Source organism: Silurus meridionalis, chromosome 9 (assembly GCF_014805685.1).
Source record: "Silurus meridionalis isolate SWU-2019-XX chromosome 9, ASM1480568v1, whole genome shotgun sequence".
In the NCBI taxonomy this organism is placed as follows: domain Eukaryota; kingdom Metazoa; phylum Chordata; class Actinopteri; order Siluriformes; family Siluridae; genus Silurus; species Silurus meridionalis.
In genome coordinates, this window is record NC_060892.1 from 19,706,324 (window position 1) to 19,731,688 (window position 25,365).

Genomic DNA, 25,365 nt, shown 5'->3' on the forward strand with positions numbered 1-25,365 from the left:
TAAAAAAAAGGAGACCAGTGTCAAAGTACTCCATTAAGTTTAACTATCCCTTTTTTAAAGCGATCACCATCAAACCCAAACCAGCCCAATCGATAATAACAAAATTGCAAAAGTGCCCAGAAATTCACAGTGGACAAAGGCTATTATTCATTTAAATTCAGCTACAAAAGACAGCAGTGAATAAAAATTTACTACTTCTAAAGCTCATAATCAGGCACAATAAAAATAATAAAAATAAAAAACTAACAAAAAATCTAAATGGATCAATCTGTAGCACTTAAATAAAAGCATTCATTTAAGGTCACTAGTGAAATTAGACAGAATAATTTCAGATCAGAAAAACACAACTTGCTCAGATTTCTGATAAATAACTAAACCAAAAAAAGCACTTTAGCTTAGAATATAATATTTGAACTAATTTAAAAATAATGTTTTTGTTGTAGAATAATTCAAGTAGTACATTTTAGTCTTCTGGAAGGCAACCCTGTTACTTGAAATATGTGGAATAAAACACGTTTGACACAAGGTTGTCTTTGTATGTATGATGTAGTAGTAAGATTTCTCTTCATTGGAAACTAGAGGTCCAAACTTGTTTCAGCAGGTAAAGAAAGCGACCCCAATAAATATTCAGTTTGCCAAGACTGGTGCATAAGAACACAAGTGGCTAACGCAGATCTCTAAACTCAACCCAACTGAACACCTTTGGGATGAACTGAAACCCTGATTGCAAGCCATGACTTATTGCCTGTCATCATAGCCTTCAGTTAATAAAACATTTTTGGCTGAATTACATTACAAAATCTAGTAAAAAAAACCTTCCCACAAGATGGGGGGTTATTATAGAAGAAAATGGGATTAACTTCATATTATTGGCCATAGTTTTGAAATGGAGTGTTTAAATAAAGGCAGATCAAGCTCTGGCCTTTGGTATATGTGAAATAATTATCACTAAAATATCAGTACAACAGTTTGTTATAGACTGCTAAAGCAGATAAAGATGGGCAGGAGCTACTGAACAGTTTTGAATGGTTTACAAAGTTTCCTTTAATTTACATGCGAATGCCAAGAAGGAATCCTGATTCACCCCATTTTCCTCCTCTGCTATACAGTTTGTCAAATGTTCTGGGGGCAAAACTGACCCTCATCTCCTCCCTGCTTTCCTCATCTTTCCACTCTTTTCCTGTCCTCTTCCCTCCTATCATTCGCTCAGGTGGCGATAGAGCTCGACTCTTTCCTTTGCAGAATGACAGCTGACATTCAATCACCAGAAATGTCAGCAATTTAACGCTTCTCAGCTCCACAACAGAGCCATCAATTAAAGGCCAATGGAATGTACCATCTTTGACTTTTCCCCCCCAAGATTGATTTGACAGTGACACTAAAATGGAATGCCGCCGGAGTGCACACACTGTGCACATTCAAGCTGGGCTAAATCAATTTTCCAAACCATCCAAAGGACAGATTTTGTGGAGCAATTTATTCATACAGCCTTTTCCACAACTGGGTTACATTAGGTTAGATTGGATTTCAAAAATGTTATTTTTTGTTTTATTATCAAAACAAAAAAATATTTTTATGATTGACACATACAGGCTCCAAACAGGAAACACTTTATATTTTGTGTGCATTTTATGCTCACCTTAATCAATATTTATAAAATTCTCCTTCCATGAGTGTAGTTAAAATTGGTCTAGACAGGCAGAGTATCTACTGTCACTCGCAGCCAGGGAACGCTGGAGTGTTGCTTGTGGCAGATAAGACAACATGCCATGAGTGGCATGACTAACGACATCTATCAGGAAATGAATCCAGACCTGATCCAAACAGGTATCAGACAACACTAAACCTAACTCCTCACTACGATTCAGCTCAATAAACCGCACACACTACACGGCTGTCACAACATCATAAGGCCATGACCCAGAGTCAGTGTGTCTCAATAAAAACACTGCAGATATTGGAGAATAACAGGCAGGATATTGCAGGAAAGAATGGGAGGAAAAAAATCCAAATACCATTGAGCAGCCCACTCTTGGAAGAAAAACTCAATAAGGAAACTTTTTCTTAGATTTAATTTCTTTAAAAGAATTATCGATTAAGACAAATGAGTACTATAATCAATCAGTTGAACTTAAAAATAGAATTAAGATTAATTATAAAACAAATCAGCTATAATATTTAAAGCACTAATATGTGATATTCTCTGTCAAAGAGTGGGACATACAGATATTAGCCTTAAAATATAAAATAAACATTTCCTAAAGCAGATGTAATAAAAGCTGGAGGAATGAAGACTGAATGCAAAGCAATGTCCTGGTCAGTGTTCTGCTGGGAACTTTGTGGTATGCCATTCATGTAAATTTGACTTTGACACATAGCACCTAGCTTAAAAATCTTTTAGACAATGTAGAACCCAATCAAGGGTGTCTGTGTGTGTGTGTGTGTGTGTGTGTGTGTGTGTGTGTGTAGGTTCAAGCCCTGGTTTCGTTAAGCTCTTGGGCTGTTGAGCAAGACCCTTAACCCTCTGTGCTCCAGGGGTGCTGTATCATAGCTGACCCTGTGCTCTGACCCCAGCTTCTGAGCAAGCTGGGATATGTAAAGAACAAATTTCACTGTGCTGTAATGTATATGTGACAAATAAAGGCTATTCTATTATTTATAATGCTCTGACAATGCAAAAAATGCTCAGGAACAGTTTGAAGAACATGCCAAAGAGTTAAATAAAAAATAATATTAAAAAGGATGGGGTATATATATATATATATATATATATATATATATATATATATATATATATATATATATATATATATATATATATATGTGTGTGTGTGTGTGTGTGTGTGTGTGTGTGTGTGTGTATATACAGTTTCTCACATTTCAGCAAACATTAGTATATCTTTTAAAGGGACAGATTTACAGTACAGCAGGACAGATTAGCAGTACAGATTTACTGTACTGGAACCAGGCTAATATAAACTTGTTTGGCTCAGATGGTCCAGCATGTGTGGTGATGCCCTGGTGAGGAGTACCAAGAAAATTGTTTCTTGCCTACAATCAAGCGTGGTGGTGTTAGCATCAAGGTCTGGGGCTGCATGAGTGCTGCTGGGACTGGGAAGCTGCGGTTCATTGAGGGAAACATAGATTCCAACATTTACTGTGACATTCTAAAGCAGAACACGATGCCCTCCCTTCAGAAACTGAGCCAAATGACAGTTTTCGAATATAATAACAACACCAAACACACAACTGGCTTCCTGAGGAAGGTGAAGGTGATTGAGTGGCCAAGTATGTCTCTAGACCTGAAGCCTGTTAAGCACCTGTGGGGCATCCTCAAACAGAGAGTGGAGCATCATGTGTCTGACATCCAGCAGCTCAGTGATGTCATTATGGAGGAGTGGAAGAAAATGAGCAGTTCCAGTGAATTCCATGCCCAGGAGGACTTAAGCAGTGCTCGATAACAATGGTTCTCACACAAAATATTGACACTTTAGACAAGGTTTTAACATTTTTACTTAGCGTGTACTCAATTTTGTTGCCAGTTATTTAGACAATAATGACTGTATGTTAAGGTATTTACATTGGACAGTAAATCTATACTGCTATACAAGCTGCACAAATAGATTTTTGAAGTGAAAATGAGTAAACACAGTAAAGTACTGTACATCCACAGCATACACGCAAGCAGCTGATGCAAAACAATATACCGAATAGATAAGCCAGTGAAAATGAAGCATAAAATATGGCCTCAATCACATTTTTAACTGGAGAAAGAAAAGAGCAGCATTTAATGAAAAAGAACTGCTTGCTATGAATGCCAATCACAGGGCTGGATCTATTATGCCTTATGTGACAGCCAGTGCCACAGGAAACATTGCACAGGGAGATGGAAAAAAATAAATTCCTGTCAATATCAGCAGATTTAAAAAAAGCAAATGTGGCACCATCAGTCAAAAAAACTGGAGTTGAATAAAGAAAGGCTTTTACAGTGGCACAGTGTTCCAAAACATACGTCAGAATCCACCAGTGCAAGCAGGAGCTTTTGGAAAAGGTGCTCAAAGTTCCTTGACTTGAGCATTGTTGACAATTGTTGCATCTGTACAGGCAAGGCAGTAAGTGTGCATGAACGTTCATACATAGGTACAGAAAGTCAAAAAGCAATTAAGAAAATGATACATAATTTTCTTAATTATTAGTCATGAATATAAATAAGGCAATAATGCATTTAAATTTGGACAGTGTAAAAACAAATATAAGCCATTACAGATCATCTCCAGCAAAATAATTTTCTTTTTAATGAAAGTATAATTGCACACCGAATTTCTCTAGCCTGAAAAAAAATACCTTTGAGGTGTAGCCTTGTGTGTAGCACAGACATGAATGTCAAAATAATGTGCATTTTCTTCAATGAAGTCACATGCACTGTAGGCATGGTGAACTATTCTCCTAGTCACTGAATCCATAAAGCATATCTGCCTTCCTAAATAAAAAAAAATTAAAGGCATGGTATTTATTATTTTCGATATGGAATTTTTATTAAAAAAAAATGCAGCATCAAGAATAAGTCTTCCTGGAAGGCACAACCATTAATTAACAAATGCATAAAACAGTAATGTGAGTCCTTTTTTCTTATTCTTGGAAAAGATGCAAGAAATACATGTGCTTATTAAAATTCGGGTTTCACAAACAGGTGTAATTTTGTGCGCTCTACTCAATGTAAAGGAAAAAAGCGACAGCAGGGCAATGGATATAAATCTGCTTCTAAAGATGAATCACCTATTGCCAAGGCAGATCAAGTGAAGCAACTGATCAATGCCCTGCATCAATTAAGTTCAGTTTAGAAAAGAAAGAACCGAACAAAGAGTCAGAGCAAACATCCGTTTTCAAATGGCTCTAAAGTGGGATTTGGGGGTTATTGGGTTCATTTATCAAACTAAACCGCAACGAGAGATATTGCGTCCATTTGTACTGGTGGAAAGCTAGGATGTGACGTGTTAGATAAAAAGACAGACATCACAGCTTGGTTGAACAATGAGATTAAGGCCTTCGTATAAGAGTAAAATTTGTTTATTACAAAATCATTGGGAGACAGCATGGAATTGATTTCTAAAGCTGAACATTATAACAACTCTAGTGACTTGATTTCTTTTTCCAATGCTTTCTCCTATCGAAGAGTGAATTTAATGAGTGAATTTAAATGTCTAGGGGGAACAAATCTTAAGCATTTGTTGATTTGCTGTGCAGATCCCTAAAAAGACTCCTGTAAGCCAGTGAGTGGGCCATCAATGTGCAATTTCAATTGGAAAACATAACATGCTTTGTTGACTACATAATCAGGATGGACAGAAGGAGAAGAGCTTGCCTGCCATCAGTCATTCCTTAACTGCACAAAAAAACGCCCATGCTGAAACTTCAGTTTTGCCCCTCTGATTTGAGTGAACTCTGGAGACTCATCAGTCAACTAGAAGACCACTCAGTGGGAACATCAGAGATGGCAGTATGCTTACAGAGCAATCAGCAGATGTTTGTTGTGCAGTTTTGCTTATAGCTATTAGCATATATTTTAATGTAGCTGCCAGCTAAATGGGAAAGCACTAACAGCACCATAGCATGTTACAAGCCAAAACAATAAAGTAGGTAAATAACATGATTGCGATCATGGAAGTGTTTTCTTGTTTCTTTACTTTTTTTTGTTCTTTAATTTTTCTTATTTTAGAAACGAAACACAACAGGTGACCATCTTATAAAGCCCACCATCAGGAAGACAAGTGTCATTTTTGGAAAATAATTTATAATTCGCCTTGAAGATTATGGGTGAGTTTCAGTCAGCTCTAGTTCAGTAGTCAGTGCACTGATCAGCGAATCAGCCATTTTAAAGACTGCCTCAATCACAAAATCCTTCCAGTGTACTGGATCGTTCGCTTCCTAATAAATAAATAAATTAAACAACTTTCAAACATAAAATGCAAAAACCAGGAAACTTTAAGGCTCATTATGTTCCTTCACTGGTGCTGACATCAGAATTTCTTTTAGCTAAAAAAAAATGTGGATGAACTCAAACACAAAAGAGGCAGGCAAACTGGCAGGTATCACGTAATGATTCTCACCTATGTCTTATTATGGCCAGTTTACTCATGTCTCTTTGTGATTTCATTAATGATTGTATTCAGAGAGAGAGTGGCTGAGCTGGAGCTTCCTTTGGGGTTTTATTTTTGTTGTGTTTTTTGAAAGCTCACTAAAAAAATAAAGGGCTAACTTGACTTTGTGCTTATCATCCGGAGTCTTCTTACACACCTTTACAAACCGGGGTTCTACATTTGGGTTTATACAGTGGCTGATGAGGAAATTAGAAGTGCATAGACTCACTGGAATCTGTTTTAATAGTGTCCTAACGTGTAGTGAGCAATGGTTCTTACCTGTGCCCAAATTTATGCACATGATTTATGGATTAATGATTCAATGGCATGTATATCATCTACAAAAGTCAAACAAACATGAATATAAATGAAATTAATTTTAAGTGGCAGAATAGAGATTTAGATTGTAATCTAAAAAACTGACAAGCAACTGCATAACCAATTTCTGATCATTTTATTTTACTTTTACCTTGCAGAATTATTAAAAGAAATTTCAATATTTAAAAAGAAAATACATGCCAACTCTGAATACGGCCCATGTATATAAGCACATGTTATTTACTAGCCTGTTTTCATGTTTACACAGTACATGGTGGAACTAAATGTACTGAATGTAAAATGTTTAGAATTACTATTGTCTCAATATTAGAGAAAAAAAGGACAACAAAAAATTACAAGCCAACAGAAGATTTATCATTAAATCTTATTTACTAGAAATAAATTTGTATTGAATATGAATGTCATAAGTTCTCACAGCATCATTATAACACATTAGGGGAGCATCTCCTTATGGATGACAGTTACTGGGTACTGTGACATTTATGAATGTAAACTGTCATGGAAAGTCAATAACAGCTTTTCAGATGTTTATACAAGTCATGTGTATCAGATATCAGATTAAAAGTGGGCCCTATGCTCTTTCTTCACTCCTGTTAGTGCATAATTTTGGCATGTGTACATAATCTATACAGTAAATGAAATGCTTAAACAAACCTGATTTGCAGGCAACACTTACAAATTAAGGTATTAAGCAATAATCCCCATGAGGAGGCCATATGCTACTCAGTTGACTACTTAACATCATAGTCAAGGTATTAATTGGAAGTTGCCCTAAGGTGAATTTCCTCAAAGTGTAAACCTTATAAGCGAACCTTAATTGTGTAAAATAATGTTTAAAGAATATTCCCTTTGGCATCATACTAACAATTTAACATAGCAAAAATAATAATGACAGGATCAGAACCCCGAATTTCATAGTGCTGGCAATGCATTTTACTGCACCATGCCAGTTAAAAAAATCTAGTTAAAATCCAGTGCACCGTCAGCAGTTCTCATTAAAAAAAAAATGTGTGAATTTTTTAAATTTTATTTAAAGCACATCATCCTATAAATTTATATCTGACCCATGTTTCTTTTTTTTAGTGAAAGCCACTCGCAGCCAAAAAGAGCCGATCTAAATATAGTGAAGCTCGCTTGTGTTCTGTTTTACACAGATCAGTCATTATCACCCAACACTGTCACAAAAACAATGTCACCTTCAGTTGTAAATGAGGTCTTCTACATCTGTGAAACCGTGATAGATCACCATAGTGTCAGTCAAACTCACCACCAGCAAAAGCAGAAATAATGAACTGTACATTTGAAAAGCAAGTCGGGAAAGTTGACAGACCTGAGCCATCCATCTATTTTTGCTATTATTTTTATAAACATATGTGCAGTATGTAAAAAAATACATGAACAATAATGGACAAAAAAAATACAGTTATAATTCTAATCTTATATGGTTGGGTATATTATAATCTAACCTTCCAATTATACAGAAAGTACTAGCAAAGCATATGAAACTAAATACAATCAATTATACATACAAAAGATTCTAGTCATGTCAGAAAGACATATATAGAAATCGTTGACATCCTTCTCTATACTAGTCTGTTTTGTGATTTTTCTTTCTATCCAAAAGTCAATCACAGTAAATTGGCAATATATTATGGCAATTTATTTTTGTCATTGTTGCTGTGGTTGCATGATGATGTCTGATCTGCCTGGTGGTTATTCGGGGGCATACGTTTACTCTAAATATGGAATACATGGAGCAATTCTGACTTGTTACAGTAAGTAACACTGCAAGCAACCATTAAAAAGTCATGTTCTGGTTAATTATTTGTGCTGCCCAGCCATTCATTCAGAAGATGTGTGCTCATGTACTGTACATTATATTTAGTAGAAAGAAATAAACAAGATGTGTCTTTTTGAAGTGTGAGAACAGGGGAGAAAAGTTTGCATTCGAGTGCAACGATACAATACGTTTCATTAAACTGAAATTACATATAATAAGCTAGTAAACCAGGTTAAATATATGTAATCCATATAATTTGCAGAATCTCTTTATTTCCCTGAAATCTGCTCTGTAGTTTACTTCCTGTTTGTTGTACAGATGTAATCATTAGACAAAAGGAGAACAAGTGGCCTTTCTGAGCAGAACAATCAGATGCAGATTTGTCAGACAGTGCTACTGTATGAGTTGCTGATGTTTGAGTCACTTTAGGCATTTGGTGAATAGCAATTTTTGTTTAAAGTTTATGTAATAGGGTGTGGCATATTGGAGCAGTGAGTAATGTTGTTGTTTTACAGCTCCAGGTTAGATTCTGAGCTCATGTATCTTTTAGAGAGAACACAAGAACACCTTTTTCCATTCAGCCATTTACTAACTAGCACATAACTGCCAGTCTTAATTCAAAAACACTTGCATGTTACAGCAATTATCAGTTTTTTTCATTCTACAAAGTTAGATCACAATTGGCGAATTGGCATTTCAAATCTGCAACTACTGATTGTATTTACTGCATCACATTACATGCTACACACTGTTACCATGACCTTAAACCTTCAGCATAATTCTTACTAGATTTAACCTTAAAGCGATTTGTAGTGCTGATATGCACCCAGTGGTGGACATTAATGAGTAACTGTAATTCACTACTGTACATAAGTAGCTTTTTCACATATCTGTACATTACTGAAGTATTTTTATTTGGGGAGATTTTTACTTTAACTTTACTCCATTCCAAAGTCAAATATCTTACTTTTCACTCACACTGCATTTTGTGAAATCAGTCGTTCCTTTTTATTTATGGATAACTGGTCAAGCACGCAGCAAGCCACCAATCACGGTAAAGCAGGCACTCTGTTTTAAACTTTTTTTGATTGCCACTTGGTGGTATCTACTTAGCACGAACATATATTTCAGCATCAGTTTAACAGCAAGCAGAACATTTTAAGAGGAATAAATGATGGAGGAAACTCCTGCCTTTAACTTGCCACAGCACCCATGGCCTTATTTGTCCAATTTGTTTAAAGTAGTTGAAACAAAGGTTTTAGGCTGATGATAATTTTAATAGATATGAATCAGTGGTTGACTCATTAATATCATTCTATTAATAGATTGATGTGCTAAGAGTCACAGAGTCTGTTCAGATAAACTCAGTTGATTAAGCAAGGGTCTTGTGACAAAAATGATAAGACATTATAGCCACAATAAATCAAAGTACTTTGGATACTTAAGTATATTTGAAGGCAAATACGTTTGTACTTTTCCCTAATGAAAGTTTAAAGGGAGTACTTTTACTAGAGTAATACAGGGTGGGTGAAAAGTAACTAGGCAATATTTAATGGCTATTAAACTTATTTTCATTCAGGATGGTGCACCACCCCATTTTGCTCTTTATGTGCATGCATGGTTAGACAAACATTTTCCAGGACATTGGCTGGGATGATGCAGACATCATGAATGGCTCCCAAGAAGTACAAATCTTGAATGTGATTTTCTTTCTGCGGGACTATGCAAATGATGTCAGGACAAGACAAAGCCTCGCACACTGGAGAACTTGGATTCAGGAGGTTCTCAGCAATATCAACGACTTCCTTCAGAAGAATGCCTGTGCATTCCATTCCCATTTAAGGAAACTGGTTAAAGCCACCAGTGCCTTCATTAAAATTTAAAGATTTGCTTTTATTTTCCTATGCAATAAATTACATTTGTTTAGATAAATTTGTATTACAAATATGGACTTTATTACAATTTTTCTATACCTAGTTACTTCTCACCCACTCTGTATTTTACCTAGTGTATTTCAAATGTAAGTCAAGTACATGGTTTGTGTACTTCATCCACCACACAATGCTATACTGTATATTTTCACCAGCAGCATGTTACATATCTACAGCAGAACTATTTTATTTCAATTATTTGCAATACTGGTTGGAAGTGATTTGCATTTCATCGTGTCTATATATGTATTCTTATTGTGACAATAAAGTTGAACCTGCCTAGCCCAATTGTGTGCTCACATTAATGCATAGGCTTCCATCAGGTTTTCCAGTTTTCTCCTTCATCCCATAAACATGCCAGGTAGGTGAACTGGCTATGCCAAATTGCCTCTGTGTGATTGTGTGTGTGTGTATGCATGCTATCCTGTGATAGACTTGCAACACCACCCAGGGTGTGTTCCTACCTTGTTGTCAGTGTTCTTGGGATAGGCTCTGACTTCAACATGACCCTGAACAGGATAAAGCAGTTGCTATGATCATGAGGGACTGGTTAAGTAAAAAAAAAAAGTCTTAAACACATCACAACAGTTAATTATACTGGGCCTGAAGTGGCAAAAGCTTTTAGCCAGAGCTTCTTTAAAGAGACATAATGGGGTGCTTTATTCACATTTAGTCATGCTACTTTTAAATACGTTCATGCCCATTTGGGAACATAAAGGGATGGGTCTTTCTAGCCATCTGGCTGGCTCCCTTTCCTCCTTTTTCTTCCTTCTCTGCACTATGCTCCAAACCTCTGCATTTCTTTCCACTCCATTGCTCTGGCATGTTGGCAGCCACCTCATTCAAGCCTCATCAACAGATGGCTCTGCAGCAGGTAATAATGACTCAAGACAAACTCTTAAATTGATTATGCCATGCAGACAAAGGATCAGCCCTACTGAGAGGGGAAATGGCGCCATGTCAACACACTCTTACGCTACAGGCACGGGCTGATCCAAAAATGGGGAAAAATACAGGAAATGGTGAGAAAATAAAGGCTAATGGTTCAGACTTTACCACCTACTGTGTGAGAGTTCCGCCGATTCAAACAAGGGTTAATTAGCAATCTTAATCAAACCTTTGGCCAAATGCTAGTTTGATTTAAAATCTTCTAAAGAACATTGAAAAGGATTGAATATGGCAGAGCAATGCTTTGAGCAAAGTAGGCCAGCCTCAAGTGCCGGCACAATAGACTAATCAACGCCACCTGACAGCCATTACACTAACAAAGCGGTCTCTCCGCTGGACCCATCTTCCACTTAAAACCTCAGCAACTGGCTTAGCGCACCTCCTGTGCAGTTTCATGAGAACACACCAGGGCAAACCTTATGATATCTTACTTGGAAGCCCACATACAGGGACCTGACACTTAAGATAAATAAAGGTGGCCACTCATTCTTCTTTCAGAGCATCAATAAGACTTGATAGCATAACGAGCCTGTGTTACCAAACAGCGACAGATTGTGACTGCATTGTGGAAACCACACTTCCGTACTTTGTCACTCATTTTCCAGCCTGTGAAACTATCTACAAATGGCAGTGCTACTAAAAGTAGCCATATTTCACGCTGCTGAAACTTGTCTTCAATCTTAAGTGAGAGTTCCTCCATCCTGGGAGCCATAATTTGAAGCCAGTGTGTCAGAGGCAGCAAGAGCAGACAGCTGATTGCTGGATAAAAGGGTCTGATCATTTAAAAAAAATCTATAATTCATGTCTATTCATTTTGCTGTTGAGATAAAACATATTTCGGCCACCTTCACAGAATGCAACCTAGATGTAAAGTTGGATACAGAGAATTTGACATAAAATAAAAAATACAAAATAATTTATTTTAGATCATATAAAGTGCTAAGTGGGTCTCAAAGGTTAGGGTTAGGGTTAGGGTCTAACCCTAACACAATGTGGTATCAGTGAGCAGCGAACATGACCAAAATGCATTGTAAAAAATAATGCACTTAACACATACTTATAGCACCAAGCAATCGATGTGGAACTGTGGAGGCAGAAAAAACTGTCAGAGACTGAGAAACCCACCAGGCCTCCTCTGTATATTGGACACAAATAAACATGACACCTACTGCCAATGTGAAGTGTTAAGTGTTTATATTTAGTGTAGATATACATCATCTGGTTGTCTGTGCTGGGGAAATAAATCTACTTTTGGACTCTCATATTCTATATACTGTTATATATATATATATATATATATATATATATATATATATATATATATATATAAAATGCTGATTCTTCACAATGGAATGTGATGTTTGCTAGCGATTTTTTTTAAGCATTAACAACATTTGTAATATAACAATAAAATACATGTATCAGTGGACTCATTAGTGTTAAGAAATAATAATAATAAATTATTTAGGGTCTCTGCAGTCTGTCATACTGACAAACAACAAGCATGTGGTATGAAAAAAAAATTATTCTCAACTCTTTGAACATATTAATGTAGATATGACTATTAATCCTTTTCCTCACAATTTATCTTACTAACTAACCGCTTTTTCTTTTTTGGTTCCTTTTGGATCATATTAGTTGCATCTGCTGTAACTCTGCCAGATTGCTTGGACAATATGTGAACATTTTTGGCAGAAAGCAACTTTGCCATATGCGATTACATGCTTCGGATCAAGTCTAAAAAACGCTTTTGGATAATATCAGTCTGTCTCTCATTTTGGGATGAGTTTGCCTTATGTTTTTGAATTTGCATCCTGTTGCATGACTTTTTTTTAGGTACATCATTTGTTAGGTAACTGTACAGGTGACCATGGGGGGGATATAAACATTTGCACTCAGCTGGAGCATGCACACTTAGTATTTACAGTAGGAAAAAATTGTGAGGAAATCTAACTATGATATAAAATTGCCTCTCAGCAAAGTAAAGCTTTTTTTCCAGACAAGGAGTTTACTTTAAAATTCAGGTCACCTTATGTGGCCTCTCTACCTTGAGCCACTTAAGTGCAGTTGGGGAAAAAATGTTCTGAATATCTTCCTCTGCAATTTACCAAAAACATTTTTAAAGTGCATTGGAAAAAAAAAAAGACAAAAGACAAAAAAAAGAAAACGTGTTTAGAACACTATTTCCTTTCCATTTGTTAATTGTGACAAATCCTTAATCTCTATCTTTTTGCTTTAATTTCCCAAGTGTAAAAGAGGTGGTTACGAGCCCGTGTTGTACAAATGAAAGATGACAGAGAAAATACACAACATCAAATAGGGCTCCACTGACCATGCCTTTATTTAGAGGTTTATAATGAAACAATCGCCTCCCTGTGTGTGATAGATTTTGCCCTCCCTGCCCAATTAATCTTCCACTGTGGTTGAGGGTAAATTGAATTATCAGGGCAAAATATATCAGAGTAATTGACTTTTTTTTTTTTTAATGGGTTAAAAATAGCAAAGCCAAACCAAGCACATGCTCAAAAAATAAAACAAAAATGAATACATAAAGTGAACTTCATTTATTTAATGCACAAAATTGAATTGTATTTAAATTATAAAAAAGGTAATCAGTGTTGCTAATAAGCCACAAATTAGAAAGCTATTACAGATGTATTGTGTCCGAGATATATATATATATATATATATATATATATATATATATATATATATATATATATATATATATATATACATCTTTCGGAAGGCACTGTGCCAAATTTTATGTTGAATAAAATAGGAATATGATTTTTTTTTTTACTGTTTTCTTTAACAATTCCTTCTCGCTCTTTCACAGTCTCTGTCTCTTTCCAAGCTTTGCCAATAATCCGATTTCTTTGCCAGGACAAAAAAAACATCTATCACCTTTTATGAAACTGTAATTTATGGCCCCCTATACGACATGGACCATTCGCAAGAATAATTGTTTGCATAAGTACCATTATAGCGTCGTTTCTGATCCCGAGCCGCTTTGTATTTGTGAACACACTACTCCTCTAGCGAATGAAATGTGCACACTGAGAAGGACCCATACTCTTTAATTTCATGGCTCCTTAACTTTCATACAGTTAATTTTACTTGTGCCTCGCCATATTCCCACCTATTGAGTGCACTTTCTCAAGAAAATTATGGGAGGGTTTTCAGGACAGCGGAAGATAAAGTCAACAAGTAAATCTACTGAAGCGCATGAAAATGCTGGGACGTGTATGTGCAATGCTTTAAAACAAAAAAGAGAGACAACACCTTTATGTGAGTCTTCAAGAAAAACTTCTTAAATGTATGATATTAATTTAGAAGGCGCTCTTATCAAATGCATAAAAAAGAATGAAGTTAAACTTAACTGCCATGAAATAGAGAGAAAGGAGAAAAAATGGTCTATTTAAATTCTGGGCAGATGTTTGCACTTTGCCTGTGTGTTGTGTTTAATGCAGTGACCACTTTCATCCTTCAATGGAGTTTAAAATTCCCTCCAGATTGCTTAATCTATTTGTGATTATTTCAATGCAAACGAAACAAAAGGCACAATGGCAAAGAGCACTTTTACAGGCCACGAATAATGAAACCCCAAACACCCACAGCCTTTTATAGAAAATAAACTCTCAGAGGCCAGAAAAGAGAATAATGGCTCAGGAAAGAAAGTGTATTGAAGAGAAAATGCAATAATGACAGACCCACACACCTATTGTATATTGAACACGTTTTGCAGTTCCAATATAATGTAAGTCTGAGTTAGAAAAGAAAACTTGGAAAAGAAAACGTCTTTTTACAACACACACACACACACACACACACACATATGTATATATATATATATATATATATATATATATATATATATATATATATATATATATATATATATATATATAAACACACTACATCCTGTAAATACCAAATCTCAAATATTGCTATCTACTATATATCCCATTAGAATTATTGCCACTTTTATAAAACAAAGGACAAAAATATTTGTATAATACACATATTACAGTAAAACAGAGTACTGAAACAGTTTCACTCTACACACACACACACACACAAATTAAAGTTAGTATCTTGCTTTTAACAAAATAAATTCTTATTAGAACTTTGTAAACCCCCATCCCCCCTGCCCCAAAATGCTAAACAATTGTCACTACTTTGTCAGTATCTGTTTTTACTTTCAGGGTATAAATGTAACATGGCACACATTATCTTTTACTTATCCATATATCATTAAAAAAAAGTCAGATGTGCATAAATGAGAATGTTATAAACTGAAATATAAAAACATTTCAGGCCAAAATAAGCTTAATTTTTCTAAAACAGTTGGAGCTATGAGAGCACTCTTACCCCATATAGGGAAAATGATGGTACAATTGCAAAGTTTAGTAGGCTTAGCATTTCAAATTAGTTAGACTTAGAAATGTCACCTGCTGCCTTGAAAACATCAATTTAATAAACTCAATTTAAACATAACATTTGTTTTAACTCAAAAACTTTACTATGTGTCATTTTTGGAAAGGTAAAAACCTTGACTTTAGCATTTAGAATTTATCATGCCAGCTGGAGTTAGATAAGAGAAATCACGTAATAGTGCTACCACATTTTACATTGTGAGTTTTAAAATGAACTTCTTTCCTTACAAGCATCAACTTTTTGCTCATTCCTGGTGAGAAAATAGGAACTGTGTACAACGAAAAGCGCCTACTACAACAATCAAACCCGCTGGAGGATCATTCATGCTTAATGCGTGGGAAGTGGTCTCAGTGGATAAGATTTTGGACATCTGATCAGAAAAGTAATGGGTTAAATTCCCAGCATCACTAAGCTGCCACTGCTGGGCCCTTGAGCAAGGCCCTTAACTTTCAATTGCTCAGCTGTATAACTGAGTTGACTGTAAGCCGCTTTGAATTGGTATTGCTGCTTCATGGCTGCTAGTTCATGCGCTCGCTCAGGTTAAGATTAGTTCTTCCAAGTACAAGCATATTGTAAACCTAAAGGTTATTGCCTCTACCATGATGATAGAAACAGATTTCAATAAAGTTATTAGTCAATCATACTCCCAAATCAACAGAAATGGTTAAAAGATTAGTCACAGTTGTAGTCAAGATCATTACAACTATAAAGAGATATATAACGTTTACACATCCAGAATTATCGGCACCCTCATTAAAAATGAGCAATAAATATTGTATAACAAACATTACAGTAATATATAGTAATTAATCAGGCAATTCTACTTAGAATTAATTTTTTCTTTAGTATTTTCAGAATTGTTCACATGAATAAGGAATATTTGAACATATGCAAACACATTGGTAATTTATTTTATTTCTGGCTCCAGGAACCAATCTCTCTTTTTTTTTATGTATACCTATGAAATGATTGTACATGGTTACAAAACTATTGTTGTTTAATGGCTTTCTCATTCTTTGGATTGAAAGTGAAACATATACATATACTGTGTATACAAGACATATACATATATTCTAAGATATTTTCTCTGCAAGTCAATCCAACTTTGTTAGACATTATAGAAAAAGAGTACTCTTGCAATTTCTAGGTAAAATAAATAAATAAATAAATACAAATTCTTAAAAATGTAAACAAAAACGTGAAAGAGGCGAATTTAAAACGTTCAACACAAAACACATTTAATCTATTATTTGCTCAAATATAAAAAAAAATAAACTCCATTGAAAATTATTTTGTCTTATGTTTTTTGTTTTTGTATAGCTATCACCCATTCTAAACAATTAGATATTAGAAAAATGGTGTGAGGATTTAGAAAGAAAATAAAAACCCTATACCAATAAACCTCAACCAATAAAACATATATACATATACATACTGTATATATGAGCTTAGAATGAAGCTTCTTGCTTGTGTCATTATTGTATTCTTCATTTAGCTATCAATTTGTGTTTCCTCCTATAAATATTGGTACTCTTCATCAACAAATACAGGAAGTAATTTAAAGAAGACTTTTTTTTTTTTTACTCACCGCACATACGAGAAATCCTACAAATCTCATTTCACACACTGCTAAAATACACCAGGCTCACCACACCATGTATATATTGGAGGAAAAAGCTATATTAGTCCATGCTTCTACTGTTGAAAAATGTACTGTTAAATGTAATCTGCATTCCTCAAAGGGCCAATGCCAAGAGAAGAGGGATAAATAGACTAGCTTCGTATCAGCAGACTGCAAATTCGCCATAGCTTCAAATAGGTCAGTAAGAGGAACATGTTTTTAGAGATGAAGCAATGGTTAGATAGGGCTATATACTGTACTGTTATTCCGTATTCTAGAGCAGATAGCAATCTATACATTGTGAATGGAAAAAGTGGGACACAAGTAATAATGTTACACTGGAAGTAAAAAAAGCAGATAACATCTAATAAGGATTTATTTTGACACAAGGGGGAGAATAAATTCACTGGTCGGTTAATAATAAACTGTGTACTTTATTTTCAATAAATTCATAGCCGGATAAAGAATAAAGGGAATATAACGTGTTTGATGATTAAAGTCTCATTATCTAGTCTGGTGTGTAGAATTCTGGGTTTTTTTTTTCATATCTGAAAGAATGCAGATCTATCATCCCCCTGCTCAAGTAGATAAAATCTCAAACTCTGCTATCTCATTTCCCAGGGCGAACAAAGACATGTACATGACATTTAGAATTGATAAGCACAGTGTTACGTTTTTCTGGAGACCCAGAAAACAACAACAAAAAAATGTTTTGTGTATATTGCCCACTCTTAAATCATTGCCATCAAACCAAAGTTGTCTAGCACATCAGCAGTGCTTGCAATTTATTATCAATGGGCAAAGATATCTTTTTGTGCTTTTGATAGGGATCAAAATATAGCACATTTTTAAATTGTAAACAAAAATAATTGCTTATGCGGTAAGATTTTCATGGAATTTTCAGTAGTGGCAATCATTTAACAAGACTGGATGAGGAAATTGAAAGAATTTCTTTCAATCTCTCTCATGCACACATATAAATATGATTAAAAAAAATATTGGACTTTTTGAATCGCAGGTGTATAACTAACAGTACCTGCCACTGTTTAAATATTGTTTCATGTATAAATATTTTTACACTTTATATGACCTGGAAATTCATACTGGAATGAAAATTTAGCTCAGCTGCATCCTGTTTCCACTGATTATCCTTTTTACAACTTGATTGGAGTCCACCTATGGTAAATTCAGTTGATTGGACATGACTTGTAAAGGTACACACCTGTCTATATTAGGTCCCAAATCAAAGGAATTGTGTGAAGACATCCGAGACAGGATTGTATCGAGGCACAGATCTGGGGAAGGGTACAGAAAAGTTTCTGCAGCATTGACGGTTCCACTAAGCACAGTGGGCTTCATCATTTGTAAATGAAAGAAGTTTGAAACCACCAGGACTCTTCCTTGAGCGGGCCATCCAACCAAACTGAGTGATTGTGTGAGAAGAGCCTAATGATCACTCTGAACAAACACTGGGGTTTCTCTGTAAAGAGAGGAGAACCTTCCAGAAAAACAACCATCTCTGCAGCACTCCACCAATCAGGCCTCTATCAGTCCATACAGAAGCCACTCCTCAGTAAAAGGCACCTGACAGCCCACCTGGAGTTTGCCAAAAGGTACATGAAGAACTCTCAGAGCATGAAAAACGAAGATTGAACACTTTGGCCTGAATGCCATGCATCCCAATACCATCCCTACACTGAATGTCTCTAGGTTTTGTATGTAAACCTAGTTCCCTGAGGGAACAAGACGCTGCGTTGAACCGCTTTGGGAATGCACCCGAGTGTTTACGCTCGGAAAAAATGTATGTAATCAGTCAAAAATTGGACGCTGGTCATCACCGGCGGGGAATCATCATACGAAGAGAGGCAGCGTTAGCTTCTGTAAGGGAGAAGGAAGCTCTTCAGGGACGCCGGAGGTGTGGCATAGAGACACAGCTTCTCGTTCGCTAAGGGAACTAGGGTTACATACATAACCTAGAGACATTTCCCTTCAGGAACTCGAGCTGCATCGAAACGCTTTGGGAACGAGTGTCCAATCACGCCAGACTGACCAGTCTCTGCCTAGTGTGTGTCTGTCAAACATGGCTAAAGGAGGACTGAGGGGCCAAGAGTGGCACTGCAGTCTAGGTTATAGAACCGCACAAAGGTCAGCGGGGTGGACTAAACTGCAGCGTTACATATGTCTTGGAGGGGAACTCCAGAGGACAAAGATTTTGAGGCAGCCACGCTCCAGGTGGAGTAAGCTCTGACCCCGATGGGAGCTGGGAGACCAGAGGACTCAGAGCCGCCATTCCCCGGGTCTCACCCCCTGCTTCAACAGGGTGTCTGCTGCCTTGTTCAACCGGCCTAGGTGGTGTGAGGAAATGCTTTAGTGCTAGAAGCATGGCCAGCATCTCTAGGCAGTTGATGTGCCAGCGTTGATGCAGCCCTTCCCACAGACCTTGGGCGGACCGACCAATCATGATCGTTCCCCACCCCATGAGGGATGCATCAGTCATTGGCGACAACGCCTTCATGTGGGTGAGAACGACATCTCAATGCCGGACCACCAACTGATCTGATTGAACTAGCATCAACCAATCGTCAATGTAGTTGAGTATGCGGTTGCCCTGAGACCCCAGAGGAACCAGATGCGCATCCACACATTTTGTGAAGATATGAAGTAAAAGGGCAAGGCCAAACGGAGATACCCAGTATTGGTAAGCTTTGTCCCAGAAAGCGAAACTCAGGAACTTCCTGTGAGAAGGTAGGATGGATACATGAAAGTATGCATCCTTTAGATCTACCGTGACAAACTAGTCTTCAAATCTGTTTTAAAGCATGACCTGCTTAAAGGTCAGCATTTTGAACCTGAGTTTCATGAGAGAGCAGTTCAGCTGACGTAAATAAGACACAACCCTCTGTCTTTTGGGAACTATGAAGTACCAGCTGTAGAACCGGACTCTCATTCTGATAGAGGGACCACCTTGATGGCCTACTTCCTCAGAAGAGTGTTTACTTCCGGTTCCATGACCAGAGCCTGCTGGCTTCCCACCAGGGTGGGAAGAATCCTGTGAAGACGGGGCAGAGGAGACTCAAACTGAATCGAGTAGCCTCGACTACAGTGTGCAGGACCCACTGAGACACATCTGAAAGAGCTTTCAAAGCTGCCAAAAAAGTGTCTTAGATGTATCAATTTCTCAAGACTGACCTCCGGTGTGGTTCTAGGGGTGGCGAGATCTCTTGGACCACAATGATGCTGGGTGGCGACCAAGGAGAGAGAACGCTGGAGCTGTTGGCAGGGTTAACAGACCTGGTCCCTGAGGGGTCCGGGGCAGGGCGGGCACTAGATACTGTGGTGCAAAGTGCCCCTTAATGGACAGATTCCCAGAAGATCCTATGTCAATCTCTTTTTTGCCGCAGTGATCATATCTGTCACTTCACAGGTTTTTGCCGCAGAGTTCCGGGCAGGATCCCTGACAGGAGGAGAGCAAGATGCAAAGCTCTGTTTCTGTACCTCCCGATGGGAGGTGGTGGGTTGTTGTCTTGGCCGCACCCTCTGAGCAGCCCCATTAGAGGTGTGCGATTGTAATGGTGTGCAGACGGTGGGGTCTTGACGGAGGAGGCGATCCCGGGAGAGAGATAGCTTGCAAGTGTCTCTTCAACCCGCAGCATCGTTCCATACCTGTGTACTTTCCGCCCCATGATGTGTGCATACAATGTTGAAAGGGGCTGAAGGGGCTTTGCCCATGACCATGACACCTCAGTGTGCAGGTCTGGAAAGAAAGGGAAATTCCGACATGGAGGTTGTGACCCGGTGTCAGAGAGCGCTCAATTAGCTTACTGGACGGAGGAACTTTCTGCTTATGAGCCGGCCAAGTTATGTAGCTTAGCTACGGCGCAGGTCACAACCCCGAAAAAGCTTACTGCTTATCATCTTTATTATTATTATTATTATTTTTATTTATTTTTTTATTTTTTTTATTTATTTATTATATTTTATTATTATTATTTATTATTATTTTTTACTGAGGAGTGAGAGCACCCCCCTTGAGGAGTGCAAGCAGAATGTGTGCTGCACAATGAGCACGTTGCAATATTCGCAGATCATGCACAGAATGTGCAAAGAATGTGCGCCAAAAGTGCTCAGAATGCGCGCAGTCAGATCCCTCGGAAACCCAACCTAGCTATATATATATATATATATATCTATATATATATATATATATATATATATATATATATATATATATCAAAACAGAAGCTGAGGCTGCCTCTCTCTATATGCGTTTTATACTTCCTGGTCGTGACGTCACCCCCGGGTGATGGCCAGCATCCAATTTCTGACTGAATACACACATTATTTCAGAGCATGAACACTCGGGAGCTTTCCCAAAGCGTTTTGACGCAGCTCGAGTTCCTGAAAGGGAACCATGGCTGCTCATAAGGTATAAATACACAACGCTCAATTTAACTCCTAAATTCTGTAAAGCTGCTTTGAGACAATGTCTGTTGTAAAAAGCACTATAGAATTAAACTTGACTTCACTTGGTAGCAGCATCCAGCTGTGGGGATGTTTTTTAGTGGCACCAGTTCAGGGGTTGTCCTTCTTCTGACAAATTTTTGGTAGGTGCTAGTTATCCATTGCATGCCATGAACCCCTCACTTGCACTTTTGCTTTGAATCACTCATTTAGCCATTACTTTTTGTATCCTGTATAAAAGTCAATTGGACATTTACACTTGGCCATTTTTCTTACTAAAACACAGCATCTTTAAAAATCGACTCCTAACTTTCTGTCCAATTATTAAACCCCTTGACATTTGCCATTATAACAAAATCATCTGTAATTTACCTAGCATGGCTATCTGCATAGCTGTTTTTCCTTTTGCAACTTGTCATCCAATTCTTGCTTTCTTGACTTTATTAACACTGAATTTCCAATACATATTTAATCAAAACCCCCTTCTTTTCTGTTTTGTGAAGCTCACACTGAAACCTGACCTTTTTCCACAATGTTTAAAATCACTGATCGACCCCCCTCTCCTAAATGCCATTGCACTAGCAATGCCATTGCATGAGTCCCTTGGTGACATTATCATGGCAGACATTGCTAAATTCTTATCAAAAATAACAAAAATACAGCACCAGCCAAAAGGATTAGCTGCAGAATCACTTAGTATATTGAAATTATACACTGCCTGGATAAAAAAAGGTCAAACATACTAATATCTTGTTTGACCACCTTTTGCTTTGATTACGGCATGCATTCGCCATGGCATCATTTCAAAAAGCTTATGCATTGTCACAACACCTATTACCACCTTGAGTTGTATTAATTTCTAGCAAAGATCTTGATGATTGGAGAGTCAGCCTGCTCTGTAAATTATTTCCCAAAACTTCTCAATGGTTTAAAGTCTGGACTCTGGAAATATCAACAGTCTACTACAATGGCTCAGAACCACAGTTCTCTTTCAGGAACTTGAGCTGCGTCTAAACGCTTTGGAAAAGACTTTGCGTTGTCCACGCTCTGAATCACGTGTAAAATCTGGCCAATAGGCAAGTCATGACATCATCGGAGGGCTATGTTACGTAAACCAGGAAGCTACAAAATGGCTGAGTGATGGTAGCGATATTAGATTATGATTGTTTAGGTAAGTGCTTTGAGTGTAAATCTATGCAGCCATAAGCTTTAAATGCAAGCAGAATTCCGACTGTGTGTTCCTTCTTGCCAAGCTTCATATACACAGCTGAGTCAACTGTTAGCATTTTTAGCTGTGCAGCTATGAGATCCTGGAGAGTGCTCTCGCTAAGGCAAAGCGGTGCCAAAGGTCGCGGGGCTCGCAGGCCGACCTAGCAGAAGGCATGGAGATGGATGAGTTCTCTGGGCTCTGGTCCAAGAGATAGCTTGGCCAGATGAGAAGCAGAAGCAACGCATTCCCAGCAAGTTGGATGAGCGTTTCCTGCGTCCCGTGGCACAGTCTCCAACCCGGTGCCTACCGTTTTTTCCTGACCTACACACTGAGGTGCCTAGGTCCTGGGAGACCTTGTATGCTAACAACAGACTCTTATTGCGCTGCTCCCAGGAGTTCTGAAGAGAATCCGCCAGGAAGGAGTACGTCTCCTCCTGGTGGCATCTTGTTGGCCATGCAGACCGTGGTTTACGGACCTGATGTCCCTCCTCGAGGGACCTCCTTGGGAAATTCCTGCCAGGATGGATCTCCTCTCGCAGGCAGGGGGAACCCTAGTTCACCTCCACCCAGAGTTATGGAAGCTATGGCTGTTGCCCCAGGGGGCACAGTTTCTAGCAGCTGGACTCTCTACTGAGGTAGTTGAGACCATCCCTTATTCCAGACCTCCCTCCACAAGTAGGTCGTATGCCCCTAGATGACAGCTGTTTACCACGTGGTGTGAGCACCACCAGTTAGACCCAGTCAACTGCCTGGTTGGTTCAGTGCTGGAGTTCTTGCAGGAACAGTTTGCTGCAAGGTTGGCCCGGTCCACCCTAAAGCCTGACCTTGATGTCAGAGTCACTCCTGGCTCCTCTGTCCTGCATGCTGGTGTTTAGAGACACTAGACAGGGACTGGTCAGTATTGCGTGATTGGACACTTTTTCCCAAAGCGTTTTGACGCAGCTCGAGTTCCTGAAAGGAAACATCTTTAGGTTACTTATGTAACCCTAGTTCTGCCATTGTCATCTTGGAATATGCCAATGCCATCAGGGAAGAGAAATCGATTGATGTATAAATCTGGTCCTGGCAAAGTCAATTTTTGGGCACTTAATGTTTCTGAACCTAGAGTTGACTTACTGAAGCAACCCCAGATCATAATATGCCCCCACAGTCTTAAACGGTATGCACTAGGCATGATGTATGCCTACCATATTAATTCTTCAACCTCTGTTTTCTCCTAATGTGACTATCACTCTGGAACATGGTAAAATTAGACTATTTATATTGCAACTACATTATCTGACAAGGTTGTTTAAAAAATAAGAAGCTTGTCAATGCATCAGTTACAGTAGGGTTAAATAATATGTTGCCAGCTAAAACTTTGATTAATCTCTCGATGGCTCTTACATATTTGCTTATCAGGTGGGGCAGGCCCTTTTGTGGCCAGGCATATATAAAGTATTAAAAATGTGTTTCAGGAGAATGTTTACTTAAAACACCTAATGTTGTATTTGTTTTGACTTCCTGCAACCAGATACACCTTTCTAGTCTTTCAACTAATATACAAGCACCTTTTTACAGAATATCTCATAGTAAATATTGAATAATGTACTTTTTTTTTCAGCTCAACAGAATAAAAATTATTGAAAGGGGTTAGAATAAATGACTCTTTAGACATTGGGGTGTAAATTTAAAGTCCTGTGTGACTACATGCCTGCACAGATCAGTGTTTTCCCTCTTCTAATCCACCACATTCAAGTCTGTAAGGTTCGGGTAATTAGCTGATAAAGTTGAATCAGGTGTGCTAAATGAGGTCGAATAATAAACACTGCACCGGCGTGTCCCTCCTGGGTTAACAACCCATACACATCCAATCCTACGTGCCCAGCTCTAATAACACAGCATTTTGGCACTGAATCATTTGACAGTGCAGTTTAGAAAGTGCATTATTAAACAGGGAGTACATGTCAGTCATCATTTTCATCCATTGGCTTCATATATTAGAGGCAATAATTACATCACCATGAAACAAAGGAGCCGCTCTAATAAATAAATCAAAGGAAGGGAAATGGAAAAGATTATTAACTCTATAAAAGTTATGGAGTCAAGACAATAAATAAATGTATAAAAAAACAGTTTCATACCAATTTCCAATTCAGAGAGACTAATGTTTTAAATACTTCAAAGTCCCACCTTGTTTGATTATAACTAATAAATTAATAAATTATTTTTTATTTGTACCAGTGCTGTGGAATTTTTAATTGTACTTAAGACAACAACTACATCAGCATCTCTGTCACCCATGTCAGTAGCCTCCAGTGTCTCAGGCTGTTTTTATTTTTCTTCTTAAATTCTGTAAAGCTGCTTTAAGACAATGTCTGTTGTGAAAAGCGCTATAGAAATAAACATTGACTTGACTTGACTTCTGCAAAACAAGTTATGTTTTCTGTAACATAAGTTAGGAGGTCTCGATTGGCCTACTATAGAGCTCTGACCTCAACCTTATTGAACACCACTGG

The 25,365-nt window shown here is 37.6% G+C and overlaps 1 protein-coding gene across 4 annotated transcripts in view; it reads right to left on the reverse strand.

Annotated features, from left to right (window-relative positions):
• Window positions 1-25,365, reverse strand: part of LOC124391299 (inactive N-acetylated-alpha-linked acidic dipeptidase-like protein 2) — a 316,808-nt gene that overhangs the window by 245,197 nt on the left and 46,246 nt on the right. Inside the window, exon 1 of one of the 4 annotated variants that reach the window (XM_046857782.1) lies at window positions 10,652-10,677. The exons of the other annotated variants lie outside the window; for them this stretch is intronic. The gene's annotated coding sequence lies outside the window, so the exon portion shown is untranslated. Of the gene's footprint in view, window positions 1-10,651; window positions 10,678-25,365 lie in introns of those variants that run through there. 4 annotated transcript variants of the gene reach the window in all.